Raw genomic sequence first — 12,022 nt, forward strand, 5'->3', positions numbered from 1 at the left:
ATACTGTGCTGCCTCTTCAGCCCCGGGTTATAGCATGTGTTTGAGTAAGGTATAGGAGAGGCCTATCCCATGATATTACTAGGGGTACTCACACTGTTAGGTTTATCCTTATCACTATAACCACTTCTACACCTTTTGCAAGTTGTTATGGTATCAATTTCTCCCTTATATCTAATATGTTGCAGCTCATTTATTTTACACCAGAATAACAACTGTTCAATAAATACTTATTGAAAATGCCCAGCTGTTTATTCTGTTTATTTCTCTGAGACAGACTAGGTAAGTACGAGTGACTGAGTGAAAGGTAGTATATTGTTTCCACTGCCCTGAGGGATCAGGGTTGTCATGTTCGAGGGTTGCCAGGAACTGTTCTCTCCATGGTAAGAGGAGATTCTAGTGGCACTGTGAGCTAGTCGGTACAAAGAGCCAACATACCCGGTGGGGGTAAATAGCGTTTGTCAGACATCAATCCTACAGTGTATGTTGTCTAAACGCACAGATCCTGTGTACTTTTTATTGGAACTACACAACAGAGCCTAAAGAAAGCAATAAGGCTTGTCTAACACCAAATCCAGACCCAAATTTTACTCATTTTTTGTTTAAATTAGGCGTAGACCATAGAAAGAGGACTTAAACAGTGCAAGAATAGACTTCTTGATGACATAGGTCCTTTAGCAAGGATCATGGACATGGCGGGCTAAAAGTCAGTATCAGTGGATACAGATTTATTGCGGCGATGTTCTCAAACAGCAATTTGTTTCCTTGGAAATGAAAACACTATTTTGATGGGAGAGGAAGAGGCATAATGGCAAAACGGCAAAAGCTGACGACTTTGGGGCTGGAGAACAAGGATCGAGTGTCGGTGTTGGCTTTGCACCCTGTGATTCTGAGCGAATTACTTTCTCTTCCCGTGCCTACTAAAAAATAAAAAAAGTATGAGTCCTTGTGTAAAGTAACTGGTGCTCATGTAAAGTGGTCCAATACCTTTGGGTCGAGTTCGCACTATATAAAACAAAAAACAAAGGAAGAAAGTCTGCCCATATGGGAATTAACCCAAAATTAGGGGATTTTGTAACAATCAAACCAGTGAGGATTTTGAGGAATTTCTCTGTCGAGATGTCCTGGTGAAAGGTGTTGGAAAGTGTTTGGAAGACGTGTTTTTGACATTGCCAGAGCAAGGTTCTTTAACATCATTTATGACATCAGTGATGACATCTCAAATGACATAATCTCGCTAGAACAGCTTAACAGAATTACACCACATAACAAATAGCATGCTTTGTGAGTAAGAATCTAGTTTTCTGTCAAATTTTGTGTAATTATGTTCAGTTTTTTGTCCTGTATTGTTTAATTTTTCCTATGGAAGATGTATGGGGAAAGAGTGTTTTGGGACCCCCATTTTCTCAGGCCCGCATGAAGGGTCATCCCAACTGTTTTCAAGAAGGAGCTGAGGTGGATGATCTTGTTTTGTAAAGTGTTATAAATGGGGTGTCTGATTTGGCTAGGGTAGGCACCTAAGCCAGGCTAATCTCACCACTCTGTTCAGAGCAAATAAGTTACACACCAAAATAACCTGCACTCAGCTTCTAGTTGATTGGCGCAGAGCGGGCAGGCTTATCATCAGAGGCAATGCATAAAGTATTTGTGCAACACTTAGTACAGTAAAAGAGTGAAAACACCACACAAAAATAGTCCACACCAGGTTAGAAAGATATAGCTTGATTTAATAAATAAAGCGACGCCAAAATGGCAAAAATCCAATCAGTGAATTCAAGAGATATGCACTGTTCTGTAAATCAGGTTAACAAAAACAGTATTTTTAAACCAGGCTTCAATTTTCACTTAATAGTTAGGTGTGCAAACCTCTGTGGGAAGTCAAATGTTTGTGGGGGCACAGGTGCGCTTCCACTCTAAGGTTCGTGGTAAAGTGTTGCATGAAATAAATCAGGTAGTCCTTATCTATCATTGAGAGTGCACCACGGTGTTGCAGGGACCGTACAGGTCCGACTTAAAGGTACACAAGTTCACTGCTTAATTTGGAGAAATACTAGCTATGCTAGCCACCCAGGAATGCTTTCCAAATACTTTATGGGTGACTAGTAGTGCCCTAAGTGGTTGGTTGATTATTACTGGACAACCCTGGTTAGAAAAAAGGCACCAGCAAGTCACCAGGACCTCTGCTGGTTCACAAGAGGAAGACAAGTCTGGTGTCAGTGCTGAGGCTTCCCTGGTTGCGGCTTCACAGTAGACCCCTCCAGTAGCCGTAGACCACAGATCTGTATGGGAGGAGGGCCATGTTGAGGGGGGTTTGTGCAGTGAAGTGACTTAATACAGCAAAATGCTTCTGGACCGGCACCCGGGTGTAGGTAGGCGATATTAGTCTCTGCAGCGCGGACACCAAGATTATGGTCCACTAGAACCTTGTTGAGGAGCGGGCAGTGCCAGCTTTACAGGGCATAAAGCTGCACTTTACTCCCAGTGCATTTGAGCCGAGTGCAGGTGTTCCTGGAAAGGGGAATCTCAAAGCCTTACTGAAGGGAGCTCAGGGATTACAGGACTTCCAGCACGCACTGGATTAGAGTCCCACTCGCGTCAGCTTGTGATAAAGTATGCTCCCAAGGAGCAGAGAGCATGTCTAGTACTTTGAAATAAAGGCAGTAAAGTTGCAGATGCAGTCTGATGACGAATGTCTTTAATATTCAGGAGACCTCAAAGATAACGGGGGGCAAGCCATCAAGCTCTTAGAGTTTGTGGGTGTGAAATAGAGGACATAGAGGGTGGAATCCTTCCTCTTATTGCAGAGTTAGTAGCAGCAGGACAACACAGCAGAGCACAGTGCAAAGCTGCAGGCACTTCTGACAATACAGCAATCAGCTTGTAGCAGGCCAACACAGCAGGGCGGAGGCAAAGTGGCAATACCTCCTGGCAGCGTAGCTCCTCTTGGTTGCAGAATTGGGTTTGTCAGAGGTCCGGTGCTTATACCAAAATGTGTCCTTGAAGTATAGGAGACAACAAAAGGGGCCTTTGTTCCTCCCAATGTCCCTGTCCTTCCTTTCTTGGCTCAAGACGCACTCCAGGAGAGTATGACACTCTTTGTGTGGGGACAGGCACCACCCTATTCAGGCACAGGTGTCAGCCCCTCCCTCCTAATCTACAATCTGATCTAGCCTAGTGATGAGCATTCAGGATGCAAATGTCTCACCCCAACTCCCTTTGTGTGACTTCCAAGTGAAAATGCCAATGTTACCATGTTTAGAGTACAGAGCATATACACTTTAGCACTGGTTATCAGTGGTAAAGTGCCCAGATTCCTAACGCCAATAAATATCAACAGGTCCGTCCGACCTTTTAAATGCACCCTGCCCTTGGGACTGCCCTAGGGGCTACCTAGAGCCTAACTTAGGGGTGACTTATATGCAATAAAGGGGGAGATTTGAGCCTGGCAAGTAGTTTAACTTTCCAGGTCGAAATAGCAGTTTAAAACTGCACACAAAGGCTCTATAATGGCAGGCCTGAGACAAGTTCAAAGGGCCACTGAGTAGGTGGCACAATCTTTCCTGCAGGCTCACCAGTAGCATTTAATTTACAGACCCTGGGCACACATTGTGCAGTTTACTAGGGACTTACCAGTAAATTGATTATGCCAATTTGAGCTAAGCCAATGTTACCATGTTTAAAGTACAGCTCATGCACACTTTAGCACTGCTTAGCAGTGGTAAAGTGCCCAGAGTCCTAAAGCCAACAAAAAGAGGGTCAGAAAAATAGGAATAAGCCAAAAAGTTTGTAATAACCCTGCATAAAGGGCCAGGTCCAATACAAAGTTTCAGGTAAATTCGTTAAATAGCGCAAAGAAATTTTACAGAAAAAAAACAATATTTTATGGAAAATCAGAACGCCACTTTGTAGTTATATGTACATATGGTATATACTCCATTTACTGGCATTGATCTCCCTTTTTGGGTGCTTTTCCCCTTTCAACCACTTTTTTTTCCCTCTTTTTGGCCCCCCGCTCTCTCTGTCCCCTTGTTTTTTCCACTCACAGGTGCCTGCTGACTACTTGAGTTATGCTTATCAGTCCAACAGCGGTGTGCTCTTTAGACTATATTGAACATGCATTTTTATAACTATGTAGTAGCATTTTGAGTGACAAAATATGCCTGTGTTAATTGTAAAGGTTTGTGAATGTCTGCAATTCTGTCCATCATTAACCCCTCCTTTCCCCTCAATTTCTCTCTTCCTACCTGCTGTCCTTGACATAAGTTGTGGATTAGAAAGCTGGGCACACTCCTCCTTCAGGTGCATTCATTTGGTGTTTAATCATTAACCACTTGGCTGCATCTGCAGCTGAGCCTAAGAGGCTGAGAGAGGGTCATGTGATCTCATCACTATACTTTATAAGCCCCCACCCTAGTTCGCTCAGCCTGGGCGTTGAGGATAATGTGAAAAGGTCAAAAGCAATTGTGTATTTGGACTGGTTTGGGTCAGGAAGTTTCAAGGACCAGAAATGCTGCCTGTTTCACAATCTACACACACTCTCCAGTAAACAGCTACAAACACAGCCATGCACACATGCTCACAACAAACACATACCATCTAAATCACTAAATACTTCCCAGTCATATAACAAACACGTACATACTCATATAGCATTCATACACCCCTACACAGACCACAGCTCTATACTACAATGCAGGCAAAAAACCTATTCTGTTTCTATATCAATAACCTGCAAAGCACATACCCTCAATCTTACAAACATTCGCCATCTCCAGAAAAAATCACCACTAAATTACACAACCCTACTCTCCTTGTTACACAAGGCCAATGGCAACACTGTTTCAATGCTTCCCTCTATCTATTAGGCTAAATCCTCCCTCTAACCATCGTACAACCATGCTCCAAACCCTGTGTAACTGCTCTCATTTAACACTGACACTCTACTCTGACACCCAATCTCACAACCCACCTTCAACATACGCAACTCACCAGTCCGTCACATTAAAATCCTACACTTCAAAGCACTCTAAAAATAGCAGATAATACTACCCCACCAAAGCAAGACCAAACATACATCCAAAATGTATTTGAAACAATGCTCACACATTCAAAAACACCCAACCATCCCAATATACCTACATGAATCAACTCTGCTCTCATTACCAACATTAAAAACACACAGTTAAACCCATCTCAAACTCACACTTACCAGGCAACAAATACATCACCCACTCAATCCACAAGCATGCAATACTCACTCATGCGTCTAGCATCCATAGTAGAAGTCAATGCGTTAGAAATTACCCTCATGCTCCAACACCCATCCTCTTCCATACACCTCTCACTTTCACCAAACTCAAAAGAAAGCAACTCCACAACACTCCCCATAACCCTGCGTTCCCTTGTCTATTGCACAACTAGCCTACATTTCAGACACAACTCTAGAGCTCATCCCATCGATTTCAACTAGTCTCACCAGCACTCACAGAAGCAGACCTGTAACAAAAATACTCTAAGCTCTTTGGAGGACGATATTGATAAAAAAACACACACACTCTCTCTCAGTGAACAACATTCTCTCTGTAACCAAATAGTCAACACAACTATCAATAGCACAACGTTTACAACTTCGAAGCGCAGTACTGAATCTCCTGCAACTTAAACACACTCCACCTGTAAAAGCATTCTTTAGACAACTGATAAATGTTCATTCCATTTAAAATAACAAGTACCACATATTTGGCCTACTGACAGACACAGAACTGACATATTTTCATAACTGAATCATGGCTGGAGGAAGATATGGCACCAGTTTCACTGAAGCAGTTTCCTCAAATTAACAAACTGTGACACAAAATCAAATGGCCAAAGAAGAGGCAGATTGGAAGTCTCACAAAAGCTGAGGATGTTTGTTTACAAGGTTGTGAGGTCCTCCCTGCCAAATACAACTCTACAGTAATCTTCTCCTGCAACTTTCTTTGCAGCAGACCACCACCTAGCAATGGAAGAATCACAGACACATTTCTAGACACAATCTCTAACCTTCTTACAATATATTCAAACCTATGCATCCTTGGTGACCTCAGCATTTGGTCTGACAATATGCCACACCCCATACCTATCCTCACTGGCCTACACACAGACAAGCAAAAGTTCATTCCCATTCCCACACAATTCACAGGAAAAATATTAGATGTCATTTTCTTCAACCCAGACCTAGTCACGTTCCAGAGGATTATGCTGGTCACCTTATCAGACAAGACACCACAACTCACATTATCTACCTTGGAACAAGCTGAACTTATCAGAACTAGAAAATCTACTTACACAGATCTGGTCATATTCAACTCTGGGCAAACACTTTATGGATGGGTCCCTGAAGCATTTGATCTCCTAATTCCTCTAAAAACATTTATGTATGAATGCAGATTTAAAAAAGAGCAAAAATAAACAAATTGATAAGCTTCAAAGCAACTGGCTCAAAACACACAATCCTCAAGATAAGCCTAGACAGATTATACATGTTAACAATAAATAAATTAAAAAACGAAACCTTCCCAGCCTAATCCATAATGCAAATTTTATAAATAAAGAATTTTGTAAATTACCCACAGAATTCCATACCCTAAAATGCGCAGAAGCTACCAATCCCATATCTCAAGATATTTGTGGAAAACTATTCAATCTTTAAACAACTAAAGAAAACATTTTGCCCCAACCCCATTTGCAAATGAAATTTCTCAGGGGAAGGCAAACACAGCCTCTACACTGCTTCATAGAACTATCACTAATTGAATTTTTGGATCTTGTAAAAGTGAGCAAGCAGGCTGGCTGCCCCTTCACACTTGTCCACCTCAAAACATCAAAAGATATTTTTAAGAACGTTAGCGGCCTCAATCAGAACGCTCACAAAGAACCACTTAACCACAGGATTGTTCCCAGAAGACTTAAAAATGCAAACATATGTTGATTATTAAAAACAAAAATCGAACCAGAACAATCAAAACCACAGCAACTACAGACATATACAAAGGGACCATTCCTAGACAAACTTATAGAAAGATAAAGCTTCACCTAGATGTCACAATTTGATTGAATACATTTCCCTACTTTCTGACTTCCAGAACAGATTCCATCAAGGAAGAGTCACAGAATCAGCCATAATCTCAACCTGGGATGATTTAAAAAACACAGAAGACCACAACGAGGTTGCCGCCCTTCTTATCTAGGGCCTTTCTGCAGCATTTGACACAGTTGATCATGACATACTAATATATAGACTTGAGGAAGCTGGAATAGAGGGAATATCATCCATACTCCTCCATTCTGTTCTAAACCATACAGTATAAAAGCAGGAGTCCCTCAAGTTCCAACCATCTTACCCATGCTTTTCAACATCTACATTAAATCAGTACTGAATCTGATCAATGTTTTTGACTTCGCCTGTTTTAATACTGCAGATGACACACAGATACTTCTAAAATTGAAAAGCCCAAGGACATTTGTATAATTAAACAAGGGTGATCCCACAAATGTGTAGAGAACCTGGAGTAATACCATGTTTTATATGAAAAGGGAATTGGTCACATTTGAAGAGAGAGAGAGAGTGCATGGCCTTAATTATTTCTAAGAACAGACAATTATTAATCCACCAAGACGTGTACAAAACAGGCAGATAAACAATGCTGCATTGCAATTAATTTATTCATTGCATATAATGAGAGATTTTAAACTTTACTTATGGAAGTATAGTCAAGATCTAGTGCTCACAAATATGTGAAGAGACGTGCAGTGAGAGGCAATAGAAAAAAGTGTATCATATAAACACAAAAAGACATTTGACTCCTTTAGTTATTTTAGATAGTAGAGTAGGATTGGGTATATGTCTAGAGTCAATGGCATTTCGACTTCTGGTAATGCAAGGTCTTCATCAGGACGAGGTGAGTGTGCACCCAGTCTCTAAAATTAAGGAGACATTAGTGTCAGACTTTTTGGGAGGTTAGAGGGACCTGATTATCTTTATTAATAAGAAAGTGCACAATCTGGTATGAAGTTATAGGGTAAAAAGGGAGAATGCTGTGGGAAGGGAACTGAATGACCCTATAACGGAGGAAAGAAGGCATAATTACTTCTATCCAAAAACAAAACTTAGGGCAAAAACAAGGACAAGTAAGATAGAGTTTTAATCGCCTGCGTATGAGTAGGTATGCTCATAGAGGGTGAAGGGTAGGCAAGAGAACAGCCCATCTGAATATACATCTTCATGGGTCAGCTCCATTGAACACGAGCCAAGGGAGTGTAACAGCCGTTACACTAGCTATAAGCCAGGAAAAGGATGAGCAGTTCTGGAAAGGAATTAATTGGAATGAGTGTGTGTATGGGAGAGGTGTGAAATTACAACTATCTATCAACCAAAAGATAGGGAGGCTGGACACTCGATGCATTCACAAAATCCAGTGTAGTGGTTAGTTCTGGATTATGCAGGGGGTTGCTGTTGCAATATTAGCTGCGGTCCGTGGCTGAGTTAAGGAGGGGGAGGTGAATTACAATGCAGGCATATGCTGAAATCTATAGAAATGGGAGCCTCAATTTAAGCCAAAGAAGTGGTGCATATAACCTACTTAACACCCAATGGAATGTCCTCCACCTGAGGAAGGCCACTAAAGAGAACAGTATATGCAGTAACCCAATATTGAGATAGTGTCTGAGTTATGCAGGTGGTCGCTTGTGCAGAATTTGCAGTAGCCCAAAACTAATTTAAGAGAGAAAGGGAGGTGAGTTAACACGTGCCCAATTATAGAAGTAACAATGCGCATAGACAAATCAATTATTGACAAAAAGGGGTGCAATTACTTGCTTCAAACCATACCGTTTCTTCCATAAAGTGGCCTTAATCAGTTGGTGGACATGCCACTGGGTTTTACAAAAGTTATATGTACCATTTCTTGGGCATAAATTGTACGGCCATTTCTATAGTTTTGAGCATATGGGCAAATTGAAATATTTTCATAAGGAAGAAAATCACCAATTCGTACAACAAAGGAACCTACACTCTAAAATGGCAGCCCGCCTCAAAATTCCAGCATACAATAAAATAATCATGGGTAGACCATTTCTCTCTGTTCAGGCAGCAGAACTATGGAATGCATTACCCACAAACATAAGATGCACTAACAGCTATATCAGCTTCAAAATACTCACCATACAACCCTGTAACGCAACAGTATAAGACATTAACAGCTCAGCTATATGAATGTGTAGCCTACATATATAGATATATATGTATATATATATACACATATATATGTATATACATACATATATATGTGTGTGTGTGTGTGTGTTTGGGATTTTGTGTACTTGTGTGCAATATGCATACATGTTTACACCCTACACGCATATACAGATATTTATCTACACAGACATAAATAAAGGTATCTACATATATTCCTATATAGAGATAGAGAGGTATAGACATCTTACATCTGAATGAATGTGTAAACACATGCATTTATGTAGATATTTTATGTATCCCTGTATCTTTTTTTTGTCTACATGTATTCCTAAAAAATAATAAACTATTTCAGATATAAAAAAGACATTTATGTTTATACATTTACATCCTTCAGTATTTCATTGTATATAAAAATTATATATGTAGATGAGTTTCTGGATATAGGTTTCTGCTGCTTTCTACGCTAATGCACATAAATCAGAGTAGAGTATGTAACTACGATTTGAGGGAAAAGTAACAGAAATAGAGGGGTATACAAATATATTTTGACATGCAATCAATATAGTTAAATACACATTATCATACAAAATCATATGAATATGGACAAGATAAATGGATATGTCTGAACATGCATCTATTCTTACATGCATGTACACATGGATTGGATACTGATATATAAGGATTTATTCCTTGTACAGCAATATTAATAAGTATGATGCGCATATATGTGTATTTTATATGCATATTACTATAGACAAAGCTAGATCTAGATATGTTGACATGCCTGTATACATGTATTTATGCATTTTTTGTTATAGCAAAAAGAGAAAAATATTTCCATAAATGACTGCACATTAATATGTTTTGCATGGTAAATAAATGTATGCCACAGTACATAATAAAAATGTTTCATTTACATAACCTGTAAGTGGAAGAGTGTGTGTGTATGTGACTTGACTCTTCCTTTCTATGTAAACACTTATGTCACCCTATGTACATCTGATTCTAAGATAAGTACTACAAAACATTATATTTACATATGTCTCTCCCTCTCTTGCACTATCTTTCTCCCTTGCGTGCAGATATATATGTATATATGTGTCTATGTATGTTTATATATTAATGTATGTGTGTGTAGGTAGATATATTTACTGGAAAAAACAAAGGTTAAAGTTACATTACAGTTAGGTGAGGTTAAAAGATCGTTTTTCATTTTTAAGTAAACCTTAGAAATTCACAGAAAAATCCAAAGGGTAAAGTAACGTTATAGTTAGGTGAATATGTCAGTGACAACATTAACGTGTTCAACTAAATAAATACAAACATCCACAAGTCATAACTAGCAGAGCTAACTATAAATTGTGCACCTGCCATGCACTGCTTTCGACCTTACATAATACATCCCTCATGACATGTTCTATGACTAAATGTATGACATCACTCCGGGCATCTTAAATGACATAATTGAGTACATCACTGGTGAACAAAGTCCCTTGGGCCAAAAAAGGGTCATGTTTGTTTAAGTGAAATACGCATGACTTTCCAGGACTCTCCATGCGAGATATAGATGTATGTAGATATAAATATAGACATAGATACAGTGCAAGTTAGATATGACAAACTATGCTTTTCAGGGTATGGAGGTGAGGCTGTGAGGTTGTCATTATACATGTGTCTTTGTCCATCGAAATATCCTTCCAGTCACACATTAAAACAAGGGGGAAAATTTTATAATTTGCCACAAGTTATATGCATATATCAGATCATGCAAATATCGCTACTTTTTTGTACATATGGGGGTGGATTTGTATATATGTATGTATGAGTTACTTTGTTATTGGCTATTTAAAAAAAGTATCTGCACCCTTCAACCTTTGGCCATTCCTTCTCCTAGGACTCATCCTTTTTTAGCTAATTCATTCAACTAACAGAAGCACATGTCCACTATCCCAATAACATAATAACATTTTACAACTCTAATTTCTAATCCATTCGTATCATTCTATCCCCACTGAAAACACTACTAAACACACAAGATTTCAGGAGTATAAATTTACCACAGCTAATCCACAAGGGAAAAGAACGCACTTATTACTATTCTATTAACTATATAACTATATTCCCCAGCCTCAACTGAATGTGCTTTACTTTTACACCTCACCATTTTAATCCTATGGCTTTATACACTGATAAGTTAACTGCGTTAGACAGGAGTGAGATATAGCTATTTATAGAAAAAACATATCAATCTGGACCACAGTGATGGTCTGTGGGTTTAGCATCAGAGTCCACCTCCTCCAACCCCTAAATAACTTAGTTCAAAATGTATGCTTACAAAATGACTGAACATAAACAAACTGCAATGGGGAAAGATGTGAGTCACTGCCCTTTTCTAAACAATATTCACGCATGCACATCTTCATGTCATTTGGTGATACAGTTGCTGTAAACCAAAATGTTGCTATAGCAATTGGAATAAGTTGGTATCTATGAAGAGCCTTACCTCTCTAATAATAACGAGATGTGAGGGCAGAGTGGTGCAGCTTCTGTTAGGTCGAACGAATTAGCATAAAATTCATGCTTGAGTAATTTGCAATGGTAAATTTAAATGTGCAATTATATATTGGTAGATTGCTAATGACTCACCTTTATCTGAGGTACTGAGTGATACTATAAATGCGCCTGATATGATTGGATAATTAAACGTAATTTGTGCTTGCTTTAGTAAATCAATTGTACGCTGTGAAGAATTAGAAATCTAATCATGTCTTCTTGTTCACTTACGGTAAG

The 12,022-nt window shown here is 39.3% G+C and overlaps 1 long non-coding RNA gene across 1 annotated transcript in view; it reads right to left on the reverse strand.

Annotated features, from left to right (window-relative positions):
- Positions 1–12,022, reverse strand: part of LOC144785579 (uncharacterized) — a 465,667-nt gene that overhangs the window by 241,421 nt on the left and 212,224 nt on the right. The gene's annotated exons all lie outside the window — the stretch shown is intronic.

Source organism: Lissotriton helveticus, chromosome 10 (assembly GCF_964261635.1).
Source record: "Lissotriton helveticus chromosome 10, aLisHel1.1, whole genome shotgun sequence".
Taxonomy (NCBI): Eukaryota; Metazoa; Chordata; class Amphibia; order Caudata; family Salamandridae; genus Lissotriton; species Lissotriton helveticus.